This window comes from Gossypium arboreum, chromosome 11 (assembly GCF_025698485.1).
Source record: "Gossypium arboreum isolate Shixiya-1 chromosome 11, ASM2569848v2, whole genome shotgun sequence".
Classification (NCBI taxonomy): Eukaryota; Viridiplantae; Streptophyta; class Magnoliopsida; order Malvales; family Malvaceae; genus Gossypium; species Gossypium arboreum.
The window spans coordinates 101,339,939-101,360,562 of record NC_069080.1 but is presented as its reverse complement, the minus strand read 5'-3'; positions in this window follow the sequence as shown (position 1 = coordinate 101,360,562).

Below are 20,624 nucleotides of genomic sequence, written 5' to 3'. Positions count from 1 at the left end.
TCCTTGCCCATAATTTGTCATGGCCGCCATCCACCTTAGGGAATGGGATAATTGACATGCAACTCCATTTATTTCACTTTATGCATTATTAGGCCACTTAAAATACACCTATCACATTTTCAAGTCCTAGCACATGGGTCCTTTCTTATAAATTAGCACCTAATTAATAAAAATCGAGACACGAAATATTTACGCATACCAATTCCACATACAATAAGCACGGAATATAACACTTAATTATTCTTGTGACTCGGTTTCGTGGTCCCGAAACCACTCTCCGACTAGGGTCACATTAGGGGTGTCACATTACCAAAATCTCGACAATCACAAAAATGCTAAAAAAAATCAGGGTGTTACACATCACCACTTACCCCACGATCCAATAGCAGCAATGACCACCAACAATCGTAATAGAAAATCTAAGGAGTGAAATCAAGATTAAAAATAAAAATACAAACAAAAATTGAAGAAAGAGAAGGAACAAAAACCAAAAAAATCAAAGAATAAATAAACTAGCACATGAAAAAAAACCAACGTGAATAACGGGTTCTTTTAGAGAAACAAACGTGAAGTAAAAGAGGGCCTTTTTGGGGAAAAAAAGTAAAATACTAAAGTCAAATAAAAATAAAAGATTCTGTTGAATAAACTTCTACAACTAACCCACTCATCAGAATTCAAATTTACCCCGAACTTTACCATTAAGCAGCTTATATTATAATGACCAAAAATAAAGCCATTTTACTCATGCCAGAACTCAAACTCAAGACCTTAGGCGCACACACCAACCAATTAACCACTAAAGCAGATACTTATTTATGAAAGAATTCGTAAAAATAGGTTTGAAGAAATTAGGGCATTAGAACTCCACCCCCTAAAAGATATTTCGACCTCGAAATTTACCTGATTCAAATAGATGTGGATACTGTTGATGGATCAAGTTCTTGGGTTCCCATGTGGCTTCCTCAGTGCCATGATTCCACCATAGAACCTTAAATAACAAAATAGGTTTCCTTCTTAAGACCTTCATATCTTGATCCAAAATCTGAATCAGCTCCTCCTAAAAAGTCAAATCTAGTCTAACCTCAATCTCCTCAACAGAAACAACATGAGATGAGTTAAACCGATACTGCCTTAACATAGATACATAGAACACATCAAGAAATTGGTCTTACGCATTTCAGAATCTGATATTGCCCAATGAACCTGGGCTCAACTTGCTCTTACGTCCAAAACATTGAACCTTTCTTCTATGGAGATACCTTAAAAAACACAAAATCACCTACTGTAACGCCTCAATTTTCGGGACTTCTATGAATTTTGGTGAATTTTAGAATTTTTGTATTTTAATTGCTTGGCGTAGGTCTAAGTATGTTAGTGGGCCTCTAGAAGGCCCAAGTTTAAGATTAAACCCGGGGTTTAATTAATGGTAATCCAAGAGAAAAGGGGGTTCTGGTTAACTAGGGTCTTAAGTATTATTTGGGTAAAATAAGACATAAGGAAGCAAGTGGAAAAGTGGCATGTGGCGCCACTGGGAAGGCTATAAAAGTGGCGTGTAGAAGTGTAGGAAGAGCCCAGGTTCGAGCCGCAAGGCAAGCAAATAAGGTGTTTATTTTTTTGTGCACAAAAAGGGGAGGTGATGGAACTCAAGGGGGAACTATGTTAGGGAGAGTTTAAGATGATAAGGGGATTGAGTAAGGATAAGGATAGGGGAGGAAATCTAGGAGCTGATCAAGGAGCAAGAGGTGGCTGGCCAAGGGACTTTAGCATGGGAAATTCGGCTAGGTATTGTAGTAGTGGGAATTTCGGCATTTGGGTGTGTTGTGCCGTTTCTCTGACCATCCTTCCTCCTCCTCCTTTCTTTACTTTTTCTCTCCATCTACCTTCTCCTCTTATTTTCTCCATAGCCGAATCCTTCTACCACTTTACTCTTCACCACTTCCTTATTCTTTTTATTTTTAAGCCTTACAGCCGAATATCACAAAAGCCAAAAACCCGAATGTTCATATTGTCTGTGCCGAATTCTCCTGGCAAACCTATTGATTTCTTTTTCGTGTTTCTTCATCCTTTTTGATCAATTCTTTCTTTTTTTGAACCCCAAACCTCTATCGACAAAGCCACTACAAAACCCTTATCTCTTCTTCACTGTTACTAAAAGTCGAAAACCCCATATTTTAGGGGCATAGCCGAATTCTTAGATTATTAAAGGATCGACTTTTGCTAGGATTTGAGGATTAGATCTACATCAGAATCAAATAAGAGCTTAAGTGAAATCGTTGGCTGAAGAAACTGGTGGTAAGTTTTCGAATCTATTCTTTATTACGGGAGTTAGAAAAGTCGAAATCCCTAAAGGCTTAGGGAGGCTGTCGATTGGGCTTTAAGGCTCTAAAGGTTGTGACAATTGTTTATTATGATGATAGTGCGATTCAGAGGCTGCTGATCAGAGGCTTGGACAAGGGGAAATGACTGAATCTAAACACAATCGCTAATTTCGGCAAAGGTAGGTTCACTAGTGCCTAAGGTGCTTTGGGCCGAATATGGTAAGGGGTTAGTTATAGTTCATTTTTAGTAGTTAGATTAACGTGTTAGTAATCTAATTGTAGGTAGTTCATGTGTGGATCTCGTCAGCATATCATCACAAATCAAGTGTGTAACTGACACCCTCCCATAGACTAGATCGGCAAAAGCCGAAAAGTCGAAAAGCCAAAATGTCGAAATGTCGAAAAGCCAGTATTTTGGTGGGCTTGCGAGTGTGCGAATGCTTGTAAGAAAGACTGATTAACGTATTTGGTAAATTCAAGTGTTAAGACTGTAGAATGCGATATTTTGTGCATTATGACGTTTTGGGCTTAATGGGCCTAAACTGGGCCAATGGGCCAATAGGCCCACTTTGGTTAAAAGACGAGGTAAGTGCTTCCGAATACTTGGTAAACACTAAAGCGAGTATGAAACCCTAGCCATAGGTAATAATTACTGAAGTACCCTTATGCATGCAAAATTACCATTATACCCCTAGATGTAAATTGACCATTATACCCTTAGGGTTATTTTTGACTAAAAAGCATGACGACCTGATTCTGTATGATGTATGCCATGATTGTGTATCTGTTGCATGGGGACATGGGTTATATTATGGAGGAAGCGTCCTGGTGGCTATGGCACAAATTATCTGTATCTGGTGACTCTGTCACATTATCTATTCTGGCAGCCATGCTGCATATTTCTGAGGCGTGTAGCGATTGGGTGGGTCGAGTAGTCTCCCCACATGGTGAAAGGTTGGTAAGGGGGTGTATGTGGTTGGCTATGGATTAGGTTTTTCATATACATGAAATATCTGATCTGATCTGTTATGGGCCTATGGGCTTAATTATGTATTATGTTCTGGGTTAAGGCTAATTTATTCTATTTTTGTGGTTTGAGTCGATATAGGCTATGGTTGGGTTAATTTTACACACTGAGTTTCCCCAAACTCATACCCTATTTTCGTCCATGCAGGTAATCCCCAACCATAGTGGGCTTGGAGCTACGAGGGATTCGGATTGGCCACTCGTTCTGCAATATGGTTTTCTTCTGATGAATTGGACTTCATTTTTCACTATGGCTTTTTGGCTTTTGTCGATCTAGTCTATGAGAGGGTGTCAGTTACACACCTATTTTATGACGATTCACTGACGAGATCCATGCACAAACTGCCTACAATTATAATACTACCACATTAATCTTACTACCGAAATGAGCTACATATTAACTTCTTACCATATTCGGCCAATAACACCTTAGGCCTTAACGTTCCTACCTTGCCGAAAATAGTGTCTCGATCCAGATCCATTCGCTCCACTTGTCCAAGCCCTTGATCAACAGCCTCTTAATCACACTATTACCAAAATAATACTATTATCACAACCCCTTAGGGCTACAAGTCCAAAAAACGACAACCTCCCTAACCTTTTAGGGATTCCGGCTGTTCTTAAAATATGTAAGATAGACTAAGTTGGAAAGACTTACCACTGATTCTTCTAGTCAACGTTCCCCCTTAGTTCCTACTTGATTCTGATGCAGTTCTAAGCCCTCAAATGATAACAAAAGTCGAGCCCTTAGTGATCTCAATATTCAGCTATGTCCCTAGGATAGTGTGGGAGTTTCGACTTTTTGCAAAAGTGTAGAGAAAGATAAGATATGAGGGTTTTTACTTGTGGTATTGTCGACAGAAACCTGGGGTTTAGAGGTTGAGAGAATCGACCAAAGATGATGAGAAAAATAAGAGATTTGGCTAGGGAAAAATCGGTACAAAAGGAGTCAAGTTTTCGGGATTTCGGGATTTGAGGCAATCGGCTATAGTCTTAAAAATAATGGAAGGAAGGTAGTATAGAGTAGGGTGGCTGAAGGATTAGGCTATGGGGAAAAGAAGAAGAAAAGAATAAGTGGATGGAGAGAAGAGAAAAAGAAAAGAAGAAGAGAATGGTCAGGAAACGGCACCACTTACCACTAATGCCGAATTTATACTGGCACTAACCCTAGCCGAAATTCCCATGTTAAAGTCCCTTGGCCGGCCACCTCTTGTTCCTTGATCAGCTCCTAGATTTCCTCCCTTATCTGCTCCTAAATCCTATCCCTTATCAACTCCTAAATCCTCTCCTGATAGACTTTCACTTGGGCCCACCGCTACCTTTTCTAAACATAAAAATAATAATTCCCTTAATATGTTGTCATTGTGACTTGAACCTCAGCTCTCCTAGCATCCACACACCACTTTTATAGCCTTGCCAGTGGCGTCACATGCCACTTTGCCACTTGCTTCCTTATGTCTTATTTTACCCAAATAATATTTAAGACCCCTGTTAACCAGAACCCCCCTTTTCCTCTTATGGATTAAAATCACCTAAAATTATCGGGTTTTAGCTTAAGCTTGGGCCTTCTAGAGCCCACTAGCATAATTAAACCTACGTCAAATAGTCAAAACACAAAAATTCCAAAATTCACCAAAATTGGGGCGTTACAGAAGTACTTACAGGACCAGCGTCGGTGACTCTGTATTCCACTGACTTACTTTCCAGATTCAAAAATAAATTGTACTTGGAAACAGTTTTTAGAAATATAATTTTGAACCCAAAATTTCACAACCCAAGTTTTACAACCTGGCTTTGATACCACTAAATGTAATACCCCAAACTCGGCCTATACGTAATAGAACTGATCATACATACTGTATTACATAAAACTTATATAGATGTTATTTACATCAATTTCAATCTAACAGAGTGATAGATTTCATGCTTTAAGGCTTATACCACACATATCAACCCTACGAAAGGCCCACAGTCGATCAGGACGACATGTACGACCCTAGGGAAAATTTCTAAAATTTGGACCCACACGGACGTGTATCACACACGGCCTACTGCACAGCTAGCCACACGGCCGTATGGCATTGACAGGCCGTAATTTTGGCTTTGATCATCGTTTTTCAAGTTTCTCGTTACACACCATGTATTTTCAGAAAACGATCCCAAACACGAACAATTTCACCCCTGGAACAACAATTAACACCACTAATTTCAGTAATAATTCATGAAATTTAACAAATAATCAACCATATTCGAACTAGAATGACCCTATAAAAATACATCCTCGCACTTACTGTTAAACGAACCGCTACCACGCCAATCCTAAGGCGCTGGAAGAATAACCAACTTCTCTCAATCCCCACCTAACAGTGTGCAAATGATTAGGTTAAACGAATCACACCCCAATTTCAATATAAGATCACAACACTCTAACCAAATGAAAACAAAAATCCAAATTTCCAACACATCACCACTTACCCGATTATCCAATAGCAGTAATGACCACCAAAAATAATAATAGAAAATCCAAGGAATGAAATCAAAAGTCAAAATAGAAAGAGAAACAAAAATTGAAAAAAGAAAAAGAACAAAAATAAAGAAATCATAGAATAAAGAAACTAGCACAGGAAAAACAACAATGTGAATAGTGGGTTCTTTTAGGGAAAGAAACTTGAAGTAAAATGGGGCTATTTTTGGGGGAAAAAAGTAAAATACTAAAGTCAAATAAAAATAAAAGATTCCGCTGAACAGACTTCTACAACTAAGCCATTCATCAGAATTCAAATTTACCCCAAACTCTACCATTAAGCAGCTTATATTAAAAGGAGCAAAAATAAATGCATTTTGCTCACGTCGGGACTCGAACTAAAGATCTAAGGCACACACACTAGCCAATTAACTATTAAAGCATATACTTATTTATGATAGAATTCGTTAAAACAAGATTTAATAAATCAGGGCGTTACATGAGTAACTTATCCACATATTTATTGTCACATGTCATGAACAACACATTCTCATATTCACTTTCACATTGGTCATCATAAACTTATAACATATGTTATAACATCTCATATATGTTTATAATTTCATAATTTCACAAGCATACATATATCACATTTAGTCATAGGTGCGAGAACACTTACACTCAGGATTTAGAGTAGGGGTTTAATTTACATCTAAATTTCCAATTACACAATGAATCATCTATGAGTAGTGATTCTAAAACATTTACCAAAAATATTGCTTTCACCGAAAGTCAAAAGCTCAAACAAGCTTTTTTTTGCCTTTGCCTTTACTCGCTGAAGGTCCTATTGACTCAGACACTTCAATAAGACAAACCACACAAAGACACAATCAACAATCAATCATCAATTCACCTTAAACAATAAAAAATAATGGCCTAAGCTATGCTCACTATTAACCGAAACCTTCGACATAGAAACTTTAAACTCGAATATCTCAACCTACACTTAATCTTTTTTCATGAAATGAATTCCGTTCATCTACACAATCATCTACGACTAATTCTGCACCTTTAAACTACACAAAATGATGCGTTTCAAGGTATCGACATTTTTCGGCAAGTTTTGGCCATTATGACAAAAATTCATTAAAACCCAAGAAATATTTAACAAAACTTCAAAGTAGCTTTAGAAACCTTCGAATCTTGTTAAAACAAGTTGAAAAACACTTTGAAACCATATTTTAATCCATAATCTTTAAATTCACCATTAACAACCAAATGATTTAAGGGCTAACAATTTAATTTAAGAACATAGATATCATTTAAAACTATTAGAAAGACAAAAAATTACCTTGAACACAAGAAAATTAGCTTTAACGTAAATCTAGAAAAACTCATTCTTGAAGAAGATGAAATTAATGGGGTTTTAGGATGTTTTCTTGGTTTCAATGGAGATTTATAATTCAAAGGATGTTAGAAATAAAAGAGGAATTAGGATTTGGAAGTAAAAATTGATTGGAAGAGATGAGAGAGTAGAAGAGATGGCACAAGCAAAGTAAGGAGCAAGCTTTTGTGAAAATAAACTGGAGAAAGGGTTTTTTAAGTTGATTTTAAAATTCTGGATAAATTGTTTCATAAAAACTCTCAGTTTGGACTCTTTTAGAAATCAATCCTATTTTCAAAATTAAAGGCATTTAAAACTCATTTTCAAAAATTGACTTAATTTCCTAATAGCCATTGTCGAAAATATTATCGATTACCAACCTTACGAAATTCTGAGCACGTATAAGCTAACATTCCTAAAATACCCTCAAAACTTTTAAGCCTAATTTTGGGGTGTTATAATTGAGATTTGTAAAGAAATGGGGTTTGCACATGTAAAAGATCTTGGGAACTTTCTTGGCATGCCTTTGTTTCACTTCCGTGTCACATCTAATACTTTTGAATTTGTGCTTAATAAAGTTCGAAGTAAATTGTATGGTTGGGAAGCAAGTAAACTTTCTTTGACGGGTAGAATCACGTTGGTTAAATTGGTGTTGTTTAGTATACCTAATTATTTCACGAGTACTATTCGTATTCCTGATTCTGTTAGCAGCAAAATTGAAAAATTAGCTCGTGACTTCATATGGGGTTCGACATCTCAGTCAAAGAAATCAACATTAGTGTCTTGGGAGAATTGTTGTCGTCCTCTTAAGTCTGGGGTCTTGGCCTTAGGAACTTAATTGTTCAGAATAAGGTCTTGTTATTGAAATTAGGTTTCCAAATTCTTTCTAATACAAAAGCATTGTGGGTTTAATTATTGAGGAATAAATACAATGTTCAAGGGGTTCTACCGATGTCTATTGCTAGGAGTAATTGTTCGTATATTTGGCGATCTCTGATGAAAGTTTGGTCAGATGTGGTAGGTAATGTGTTTTGGACTACAAGTGATGGTTGGCTCATAAATTTTTGGAATGATGTGTGGTTTCAACAGGTTGGAAAACTTAGGGATCTTTATGTTGGCACTAGGCGTCTTAATGATACATTACGTGCTTGCGATTTGGTGACTAGTAATGGGGGCTGAGATTGGCATCAGTTATCTAGTTTCCTTCTTGAGAACATTGTTAATATCATTATTTCTATGATACCTCCTTCCACTGCTGTAGGAATAGATAGACTGATTCAGAAATTGATATCTAAAGGCAAGTTCTCAAGTGTCGTAACTTATAGGAGTTTATACCACCTTGTTCGTGGCAAAGAGCCAAAGTGCCTCAAAGTGTACATGTTTTTATTTGGACCTTTTGGCAGGACAAATTACTAACTAATGGCGAGAGAACAAGGAGACATATGACTAATAAAGGACATTGTCCTAGATATGGAGTAGTACTGGAACCAAGACTTCATGCAATTAGAGATTGTCGTTTTTCAAGAATTTTATGGTTGTCTATAGTACCGGCAAGTTCTCATTTATCATTCTTTTCTATGCCACGTACTAATTGGCTAAAGTGGAACTTAAAAAGCACAAGAGAATGGGGGTCTGAGAATTTTGAGTGGCATTCCTTGTACTCGATTTTTATGTTGGCTTTTATGGAGGGATTGTAAATTTTTTGTCTTTGCTAATAGCCATAACTGTGTGGAAAATATTGTTGATACAAGTATTTTATAGGCAAGAAGTTATGCAAATACAGGGGTAGTTAGAATACAACTGAATCCATCAGTGTCAAAAATTTACTGGTCATTGCCCGAGATTGGTTGTGTTAAGCTTAACATAGATAGACCTGTTTCAAATATTAATAATTGGGCGTTGGTGGGGGGTGTATTTAGATATGTGGATGCCAGATGGTTATATGGGTTTTCCATGGTGGTGAGCAAGGAATCAATTTTTCAGATTGAACCATATGCCATATATGTTGGCCTGAGCATAGTATGGGAGAAAGGATTTAGGCAAGTAGAGCTAGAATGTGATAATGCACTTTTAACGGAGACCTTGCTAGCTGGTGGGGTTGATTCCAGTAAGTTGGTTGAATTGTGTTTAATTAGTTGCCTCCTCAAACCTAATTGAAGGATAAGAATTTTCCATATTCAAAGGTCGCAAAATATGGCTGCTGATCATATGACTAAGTCCGAAAATGACTAAGTGTCAAAACTTTTGTTATTCATGGTTTCACCAAGTTCATTTCATGGAACCTTGCATGTTGATAAGCTTGCAAGTATAATGGGTTGATTGTTATTGTAATCGCTTAGTGTTGTTTTTGTCTCATCGAAAAAATAATACAAATGTATAATTTGTAAAATATTTATTATAATCGATATAAATTTAAAAAATATTTAAAATAAACTTAAATTAATAAATAACACATTATTTAATATTAGTTTTAAAACATGAATTAATTGTGTACTTAAAATATTTATAAATTTTGTTATTTTTATAATTTTTATAAATACTTAAAATTTGCATTCTTGTAATCAATATTCACTTTATTTGAATTTTCAATCAATTTTTACTTAATTTGCATGATCTAGGAAAGGAGCATCGACAAGCTATGAAATGAATTTTACGATATATCCAGAATACAATGGATATTGAATTGATTTTTTACTAGGAAGATAATCAAGTGTGGGTGGATATTGTGATTCAGACTATAATGGTGGTCTGGACAAAATATGATCAACTACTACTATGTGTTTATTCTTGCAAAGAAACCAGTTAGTTGGAAGCCTACTTTACAACTAACATACTTTATCTGCTATAGAAATGGAGTATATGACAATTACAAAGGCTATAAAAAAGGCAATTTGCCTTCGATGGTTGTTTGGTGAACTAGAAATTAAGCAAAAACATGTCAAAGTACATTGCAATAGTCAGAGTGCTATTCAGTTAGTAAAGAATCAAACTTAACATGCAAGGATAAAGCACATTGATGTCAGGTGTTCTTTTGTACGAAAGATTCTAGAAGAAGGTGGAGTAAAGATTCAAAAAAATTCAACCACTAAGAATCTTGTCGATATGATGACTAAGGTTGTGACTATCGTCAAGTTCCAACTATATTTTAACTTGATCAATGTTAAAAATTGAAGGTTGAAATTTGAAGACATTATTAAATGTTGTTTTGCAAGGAGATTGAAGATGTGAAAATTTGCTAAGGTAGAGATTTATTGAAATAGCATAATCCCGCATCTAAAAAATATAAAGTTGTAGAGATTTTATAGTACTATAAATATCGGTTGTGTCGTATTCTTCATGAGGCAAAATTTTTTCTCTCTTTATTTGTAATGAGAAATGATTGTATAGAACTATGATTCCACGTCATTTTTATAGTTTTCCACGTCATTTTTATCATTTCCAACAAGAGAATGACAAATCAGATTGTAAGTGCATCGTTTGTAATGTTGGGTTTTGAGTTTTAAGTGGCAACCTTTTTTGTCTTTTTATTTCTAATATGGTTTTCTAGTAGAATAATTTATTTTCTATTATGCTATTTTCACAACATTTTCCCTTAATTGAAGTATCTCCCTGTACAAAATAATCGGATAATGGAGCCATTAGCTCTGTGGAATTGGGGGTTCCCTTCAAAGCATTTCCTATTTTAGCGTCATTATCTCTTCAGCATATGACGAATTTGCGGAAGATATCATGGTGACATTGTTGTAGAATCTTTTAGCTAACTAAAAATCATGAAGGTTTAAGGTTGTGATAGATTGAACAACTTGTTCTCACTATCCACTGCTAGAAATATTTTTCAACTTCAACAAATTGAAGTAACTTATTGTGAGAACATGATAGAGATTATTGTAGAGGAAAGAGAGGCAAACATTGAAGAAAATGAAGCAATGAATGAAATAGAGTTCAGTCATATGCAGTCCTTGAAACATGAATGTCTCTCGAATTTCATTCATTTCTACTTGAGAATAGAAACAACTTTAACATATGTACATAGAGGATTTCAACCTACGATTGATACGAGGGCCGAGGAGAAGACACTTTTAAACAAAAAGGTACTCGTAAAGGTGTTATTGACCAATTCAAATCATTTTATTACTAATAAAAAGTTTTTTTTTATAATCTATTACTAATTAATGATTGAATTGAAGTTCTTTAGTCATTTCTCCTATGGATGTAGATGAGAAAAACTGAGTCATGTTACTTATTGTGATTTCTATCTTTTAGTTCATATTTTAATTTCAATTTTTATCAGGACAGGTTTCCAAACTTGGAGAATCTAAACCTGCGCTCAAAGTTGAAAAGGTATGGCATAACCCTTTTCTAGCTAATTGTTCAAAATTTTAAAATTTAATGACATTTGTAGTGGAAGGCTGTGCCAATTTGAAATGCCTTTTTTCATCTTCTATGGTTCAAAGCTTTCAGCAACTCAAAATGCTCAAGATTTCTCATTGCGAGATGGTGGAAGAAGTAATAGTTATAGAAGAAAAATTAAGCGAGATGGTATTCCCTAAACTAGAGTAGCTGTGGCTGTATAAACTTCCCAAGCTCACACGATTCTACTCTGAACGTTTAATTGAATTCTCTTCTCTAATTGAGTAGTTTATAGACAACTACCCTTGTTTGAAGATGTTTGTCTCAGGTTTTCCAAGTGCAGGCACGAAACTGAAAAAAAAAAGGGAAGGAAGAACTAGTCAAAAGAGAACATAACTGTTGATGTACCAGTCTTTTTTTTATGAGAAGGTGGTTCATTATTCCCTTTTACTCTTCTTTTAAGACCATCTTAAGAAATTAACACAGGTTATTACTTTCTTAGCATTCTCAAATTGGCATTTCCTTTACTTTTTCCTTGTACAATATCTTCATGTATGGACAATGTAAAAGTAGAACGTCGGTAATGACAATATACCACAAAGAAAAGAGAAATAAAAATAAAGAACACACAAATTTTAAGTGGAAACCCTTTCGAGAAAAAACCACAGGCAGAGGAGAAGAAAATTCACTATGTCGAATTTGAATTAATACAAGAAGAATAAACTATGTCTATTTATAGGCTTTGTAAAGCCATATTCTAATAGGAGTGTAGTAAGATTGAAACACCTTATTCTAATCAATATAAAATAGATAGAGTTTAATGAGGTTTAAAAAAACTTATTCTAAAATAAAATAAAAGAAGTGTAGTTCTATATGGATTTTACTTTTATTTTATTTTACCACTGTATTTTATTTAAATAAGGATTTGGGTCACTTAATTCTAACAATCTCTACCTCGACAAGAATTCTCAATGAACAAGTTCTTCATCGCAAACTCTCAACGAATAAGTTCTCCACCTCTTCCATAAAACCCCTTAAGGGTTTAACTTCAACAGTGAACACCAACCAAGTCTAAGCAATGCTCAAACTTGGTTATAGGAAGTGACTTAGTCATCATATCTACAGGATTTTCATGAGTACTAATTTTGCTCACAACAATATCACCACGAGCAATAATATCACAAACAAAATGATACCGAACATGAATGTGTTTTGTTCTTTCATGAAACATTTGATCTTTTGTAAGGAAGATTGCACCCTGACTGTCACAAAATATTGTACTGACTTGAAGGTCTTCATTGAGTTCACTAAAGTGTCCCTCAACCAAATAGCTTCTTTACAAGCCTCAGTAATTGCCATGTACTCAGCTTCAATGGTAGACAAAGCGACTGTAGTTTGCAAAGTGGCTTTCCAACTGATTGTACAACCTCCGATTGTAAAGACATAACCTGTGAGAGATCTTCTTCTATCAAGGTCTTTAGCAAAATTAGCATCAACATACCCAATGACTCCATCTCTAGTTCTTCCAAACTGTAAGAAAACATCAGTAGTACCTCGTAAGTATCTTAAAATCCACTGAACTGCTTTTCAATGTTCTTTACTGGGATTTACCATGTATCCGCTAACTACACTAACTGCACATGATAAATCTAGACGTGAATAAACCATTGCATACATGAGAGATCTCACTGCACTAGAGTATGGAACATGTGACATGTGCTCAATCTCATCATTTGATTGTGGAGACAAATGGGCTGCTAAAGGAGTACTAACAGGCTTAGCATTATGCATATTGAACCTGCAAAGAACTTTCTCAATGTACCCTTTCTGAATTAGGTATAATTTACTTGCTTTTTTATCTCTGAGGATCTCCATACCAAGTATCTTATTCGCTGGTCTCAAATCTTTCATTTCAAATTCTTTACTTAGTTGGGCTTTGACCTTTCTTATTTCTCCTTTATTTTGTGCTGCTATTAATATGTCATCAACATAAAGAAGAAGATACACAAAAGAACCATCACTGTTTTTCTTAAAGCAAACACAACTGTCAAAACTATTTCTTTTAAAATCATGAGAAGTCATAAAGGAATCAAACCTCTTGTACCACTGTCTTGGTGACTGTTTCAAATCGTAAAGTGATTTTTTCAACAAGCAAACATAGTCCTCGTTTTCTGATATTGTAAAACCCTCTATGTAACATCCCAAATTAGGGCCTAAACAGAATAGTAGTTTTGAAACCACAAATCTAAGGTAGAAATATTTATATCGATAAAGTTTTAAGGTCTACTGCGTGATAAAATAACTGTGTGAAAATATCGATGAGAAATTTTATCGATAAGGTGTCCAATTGAATCATTAGGACTAAATTGCAATAAGTGAAAAATATATGTTCTAGTTGACTTAGGGACTTAAATGTGATGGGATATGAGATTTGAAGTCTTTATTTAGTAAATAGATCATTATATGTCATTATGGAAAAAAATAGCCATAGGAGGGATAATATATCAAAGTTTTAATGGAGGGGCATTTTGGTCTTTTGGTATTTAAAAGAATTAAAAGGGAAAAATAGCCAAAAATTGAGTCCATCTTCTCCATCCTTGGCTGAATTTCATAAGGAGCCATAGCTAGGGTTTCTTTCATCTTTTAAGCTCAAAGTAAGTGCATCCTAGCCCCATTTTTAATATGTTTTTTGTATTTTTGAAATCCTCATAACTCGATTTAGCTGTTTATACCCTTAATTTGAGCTAGGGTTCATGTCCAAAAATATACCCATGAATGGCATGCTTGTGTTTTGATGTTTAATGGAAGAAGATGAAGGTTTGACGTGTGATAAACAACTTTTACTATGTGGTTTTTGGTGAAATTGATAAAAAGGACCTAATTGTAAAAGTTGTAGAACTATGTCTAAATGTGTGAATGAATGAAAAATTTGGTATGGTATAAAAGAATAAATGATTTGGCTAGGCTTGGGTAATGAGAAAATGGGATACTTTTCATTTTACGAGCCTAGGGGTAATTTCATAATTATGTGAAACTTTAGGGGCAAAAAATTGTAATTTTGTTGTATTGTGAATTTTGGACTGAATCAAATAATGTGTATATTAAAAGAACTAAATGTACTATTATAGATCAAGAGGGATGAGGAATAGACCTTGACCAAGGAAAAGGCAAGGTTGTGAATTAAATCACAAATAGTCATATTTTGTACCAAGGTAAGTTGTGTGTAAGTAATTCAAAAATTTCAGTATTATGTATTTAATATTTGACATTGTATGATACATGTATTTATACTGTAATGAAATTGACTTGTGATGATCTAATGAAAGTTTGATGAAAGCCTTGTATCTTGGAATCTCCGAGTGACCCAAAGGAATACTTAGGACTTGGATGTCCTAACACCGTGCTAAATGAGATTCTGTGTAAGACCATGTCTGGGACATGGCATCGGCATTCGAGAAGTGTGTCTGTGTAAGACCATGTCTGGGACATGGCATTGGTGATGATATATGTGCCTGTGTAAGACCATGTCTGGGACATGGCATCAGCAATGATATATGTGCCTGTGTAAGACCATGTCTGGGACATAGCACCGGCGATGATATATGTGCCAGTGTAAGACCATGTCTGGGATATGGCATCAGTGATGATATATGTGTCATTGTAAGACCATGTCTAGGACATGGCATCGGCGATGATATATGTGCCATTGTAAGACCATGTCTGGGAAATGGTATTGGTACTTTATTTGGTGTACGATAATCCCGAGCGTCCTTTAGTATTTCGAGTGGTTCAACGGGCCATTCAAGATTTTGGGTTAAGAAGTGGAGTGATATGAGTAAGAATGTATACTACAGGTATATATGTGAATCCCATGAGTATTGAACTCAATTCATGATAGGAAATTTAGCATGAGTAGAAAGGAGTAAGTTAAGCATGATGTTTAATGACATTTAATGTCAATTCTGACTATGTTCATGTGTGTAATATGATATTGTGGTGATAAATGATAACATGTTTAATTCATGAATATCTTGACTTTTGTTGTTTATTATTTACATGCAACTTACTAAGCCTTGTGCTTACCCTTGTCTCTTTTCCCCTTTCTCTTAGTATCATCAAGCTAGCTTGGGGATCGTGGAAGTCGGAGCTCGAGTCACACCATCAACAAATCTTTTAAGGTATATTTGGTTTAATGCTTTTAAGTATGACATGTATAGGGGACTTAGCATTTAGTTATATGTGTCATATTTGTTAGCCAAAGTGATGGCTCATTTTGGTATATTATTCCATTTTGTATATGGCCATGAAATATGGCTCATTTTGATTATTGGGTTGAAATCCCTAAATATTGATACATGCATGGGATGTATTATTATTTGTGTGGTGTGTGCTAAATGGGTTCCTAACAATGAATGATAAAAGGTGGAATTCATGCTTGATGGATAAATGATACTAACCAGCATAGTCATAATATGAACAAAGGTAAAGAAATGAAACGATTGAACTTGACAAGTGGGGAGTTTTAAACATGTATACTTTGATATGTGAATGTCATGCATGACGTAAAGTTTGGAGATCTAAGTAACCTAACCATTGCCTGAATTATCACCATTGGCATGCAAGTGTGTTTGTGTTGTTGTGGGTGACAAGAGGGCTTGGAAATTAGCCTCAAAATTTGTCCGCACGGGGAGACACACGGGCGTGCACACACGGTCAGCCCCATGGGTGTGTAGTCTAGCTGTGTGTCCCCTGCACTGTGATTTCACAAGTCAGTATGCATGGTAGTAAACACACGGGCAGAGACACGGCTATGTCTCTCAGCCGTGTGGAGGACACAGCCTTAGGACATGGCGTGTGCCTAGGTCGTGTGAAGTCTGCACCTTAAATGCGAAAATTAAATTCGCCACATAGCCTAGTACACGGACGTGTGACTTGGCCATGTGACCCTTAATTGATGCTGACGTCATAAATAGAGAGTTATACAACCTAGGGACATAGGTGTTCCAAGGGCACACATGCATATCCTTGTGTCCACACAGACGTGTGACCCTGTTTTATGAAATTTTTTCAAAAGTTAACAGTTTAGTCCCGAACCGCCCCTGATGTATGTTTTGGGCCCTGTAAACCCACATAAGGGACGACATACACGTTCTTGAATAAATTTTAAATTTGAACAAAATTTTATGGCCTGGTTTTACATAGTAGCGTATGTTCAAGTCCGATAATGCCTCGTATCCTGTCCCGATGATGGACACGGGTAAGGGATGTTACACTCTAGTTGTTATGTGTAAATATCCTCCTCGACTTCTCCATCCAAAAATGCAGTTTTTACATCTAAATGCTCAAGCTCCAAATCATGCATAGCCATAATACCAAGCAAAGCTTGAATCGAACTATGCTTCACAACAAGGGAGAACACATCTGTGAAGTCTACTCCTAAAATTTAACTGTAACCTTTTGCAACAAGCCTTGCTTTATATCTAGGTTCTTCAACTCCTGGAGTCCCTTCTTTCTTTTTAAACACCTATTTAGAATGAACAACCTTTTTACTTTAGGAAGTTTCACAAGCTCTTATGTTTTATTTTTGTGGAGTGATTCCATCTCCTCTTGCATAGCAAACATCCACTTCTCTGAGTCTTCACAACTAACCGCCTCAGAATAATTAGATGGCTCTTGGTTCGGATCTATATCTTTAGCCACATTTAAAGCATAAGTAACTAGATCAGCCTCGGCATACTTCTTTGGAGGTTTAATTTCTCTTCTAGTTTTGTTTTTGGCGATAGAGTATTATGGTGAGGAGGCAGCTCTATTCTCAATTTTTGTACTGGCTTGAACAGTCGACTCTGTTGTAGATTCTGTATTAAATTGATGCTCCACTTGCTTTTAATTTTCTTTATTGGAAGAGTCTTTAAGAGATAAGTTAGGTACCATAGCAGTTTCATAAAAAAAAAAAACATCTCCGCTAATCACAACTTTTCTATTTTCAGGAGACCATAACTTATACCCTTTTACACCAGCTTTATAACCAAGAAAAAAACATTTAATAGATCTCGGTTTCAATTTTCCATTATCAACATGAGCATACGCAGGACACCCAAAAATCTTTAAATTAGAATAATTAGCAGGATTACCAGCCCATACCTCTTATGGAGTCTTTTTTTCAATGGTAATGGATGGAGATCAGTTGATCAAAAAACATGTAGTAGAGGCTGCTTCGACCCAAAATGACTTTGGTAAGTTGGCATTTGACAACATACATCAAACCTTCTCTATGATCGTTCTGTTAATTCGTTTTGCAATGCCATTTTGCTTGGAGTATGACAAACTGTCAAGTGTCTCATGATCCCTTCTGACTTGCACAGTTTATTAAACTCATTAGAACAAAACTCTAAGCCATTATCTGTCCGGAGGTATTTTATTTTTTTTCCCATCTGTTTTTCAATCATAGTTTTCCAAGACTTAAATGCGTAAAACACATCACTTTTCTACTTCAGGAAAAACGCCTAAACTTTTCTAGAAAAATCATCAATAAAAGTTAGCATATAATTAGCTCCACCTCTCGAAGGCACTCTGGATGGCCCCCATAGATCAGAATGAATATACTCCAATGTTCCCTTCATGTTATGGATTCTTTTGGTGAATCAAACTCTCTTTTGCTTCCTAAAAATGCAGTGCTCACAGAGCTTTAGTTTGCAAATTCCTTGCCAATTAAAAAGTCTTCTTTTGCTCAATTCTGCCATGCCATTCTCACTCATATGCCCTAGGCGGATATGCCAAAGTTTAGTAATATCATCACCTGAAAAAGAAGAGGAAGCTACAGCTGCATCATCAGTAACAGTAGAACTCTGCAAAATATATAACTTGGCAATCTTTCTCTGCCCTTTCAACACAACAAGGGAACCTTCGGAAATCTTCAAAACCTCACTTTCAGCTGTCTATCTGTACCCTTTTGAATCAAGAGTACTCAACGTAATTAAATTTCTCTTCAACTTTGGAACATGTCGCACGTCACTAAATGTTCTGACAACTTCGTCAAACATCTTAACATTAATTGTTCCAACACTTGCAATTTTACACGAACCATTATTTCCCATCAAAACAACACCTTCGAATATTTTTTTGTAAGTTGTAAACCAATCTTGATTGGGACTTATGTGGAAGGTGCAGCCTGAATCAAGGATCCACTCATCGCTCACTTTAGAATTGTTGACAGAAGCAACTAGAAGTTCACCATCGTTGTATTCTTCTACAACATCAGCTTCACTAAAATTTTCTAGTTGCTTTCCCTTTTGATTCGTAGCCTCCCTTTTGATCTTATTCTGTAGCTTATAGCACTCAGATTTAATGTGCCCTTTCTTCTTGGAAAAGTTACAAGTTTTACCTCTGTTTGAAGACTTCGATCTACCCTTAGATTACCACGAGGATTTCGTTCCTGTGTCCTTCCATTATCATCATCAGTATTCTGATTTGTCTCCCATGAACAATGAGACCCTCACCTTGAGAGTCAATTTTAATCACAAGATGCTTTATCTTATCATACGAGGTCAAAGAAGCATAAACCTCATCAACTGTGAGAGACTCGCAGTTATATAAAATCGTGTCTCTAAAGGTTGAATAACACGGGGAAACGAACAAAGTAGAATCAACCCTAGATCTTCCTTATCATATTGAACCTCCATGATCTCTAGGTTTGAGAGAATTTATTTTAACACTGTTAAGTGTTCGTGCACAAATGCACCTTCCTCCAAATGATGAGCATAAAGATGCTACTTTATATGCAGGTTGCTGGTTAGAGTTTTTAACATACATATTTGTTCCATCCTCTTCTATAATCTAGCGGCAATCTCCTTCATCATATCCTAAAAAAATTTGTTAGACAAATGCAGATGTAACTATGTTAATGCCTTTAGATCCTTGTGTTTATTCTCTTTCTCTATCAATTTTGAAGGTATCTTATCTACCGCTAGCAGGGCTTCATCTAAGTCCATATGTGTAAGAACTGCCTGTATCTTTATCTGCCACAATGCAAATCTGGTGTTACAATCCAACAGTAAAATTTCATACTTCAAAGAGCCATTATCGTACAGATGAATGACTAGAAAGCTCTGATACCAATTTGTAAAAATAGAACGTTGGTAATGATAATATATCACAAAGAAAAGAAAAATAAAAATAAAGAACACACAGATTTTACGTGGAAACCCTTTTGGGAAAAAACCACAGGCAGAGAAGAAAATTCACTATGTCGAATTCAAATTAACACAAGAAGAATAGACTATGCCTATTTATAGACTTTGTAAAGCCATATTCTAATAAGAGTGTAGTAAGATTGAAACTCCTTATTCTAATCAATAGAAAATAGATAGAGTTTAATAAGGTTTAAAAAACCTTATTCTAAAATAAAAATAAAAGAAATGTAGTTCGATATGGATTTTACTTTTATTTTATTTTACCACTGTATTTTATTTAAATAAGGATTTAGGTCACTTAATTCTAACAGACAATTATAATTTGAATCAAAATTTTGTAGGTGGCACTGCCTATGTTAAAGCAATTGCACATATTTAGGATGGCTAGCTTGGAAAAGATATGGCATTAGCTACTTCCTGTGAATTCCTTTTTACAAATGAAATGATTTTTGGTTGGAGTCACTGTGACAATTTATTGAATGTTTTTCCATTGAGCACGTTGGAAAGACTTAGAAGTTTAAAAAGGTTAAGTATAAGCTACTGTGATTCCCTTGAAGAAATATTTGAACTCAAGGATTCATTGCTGAGGAATCATGTACTACAAATGCCATTCAATCTACTACAGCAGAAGCAATTACTTTGCTTGCATTTCCTTAAGTGAGGTTCTTACAATTGACAAAGCTACCAACATTAAGAAGTTTCTGCTCAATAATTCATTCTTCAAAATGGCCATCATTAAAAAGACTACAAGTGACAGCATGTGATAAACTTGAGATTGTTGCTTTAGAATATCCAAGCTTGAAAGAAATCCATGGAAAGACTCAATTTGAAATCCCTAAGGGATACACCCAGTTAAGAAATGAACAAGTAAAATAAAGAATAAAATTGAAAAG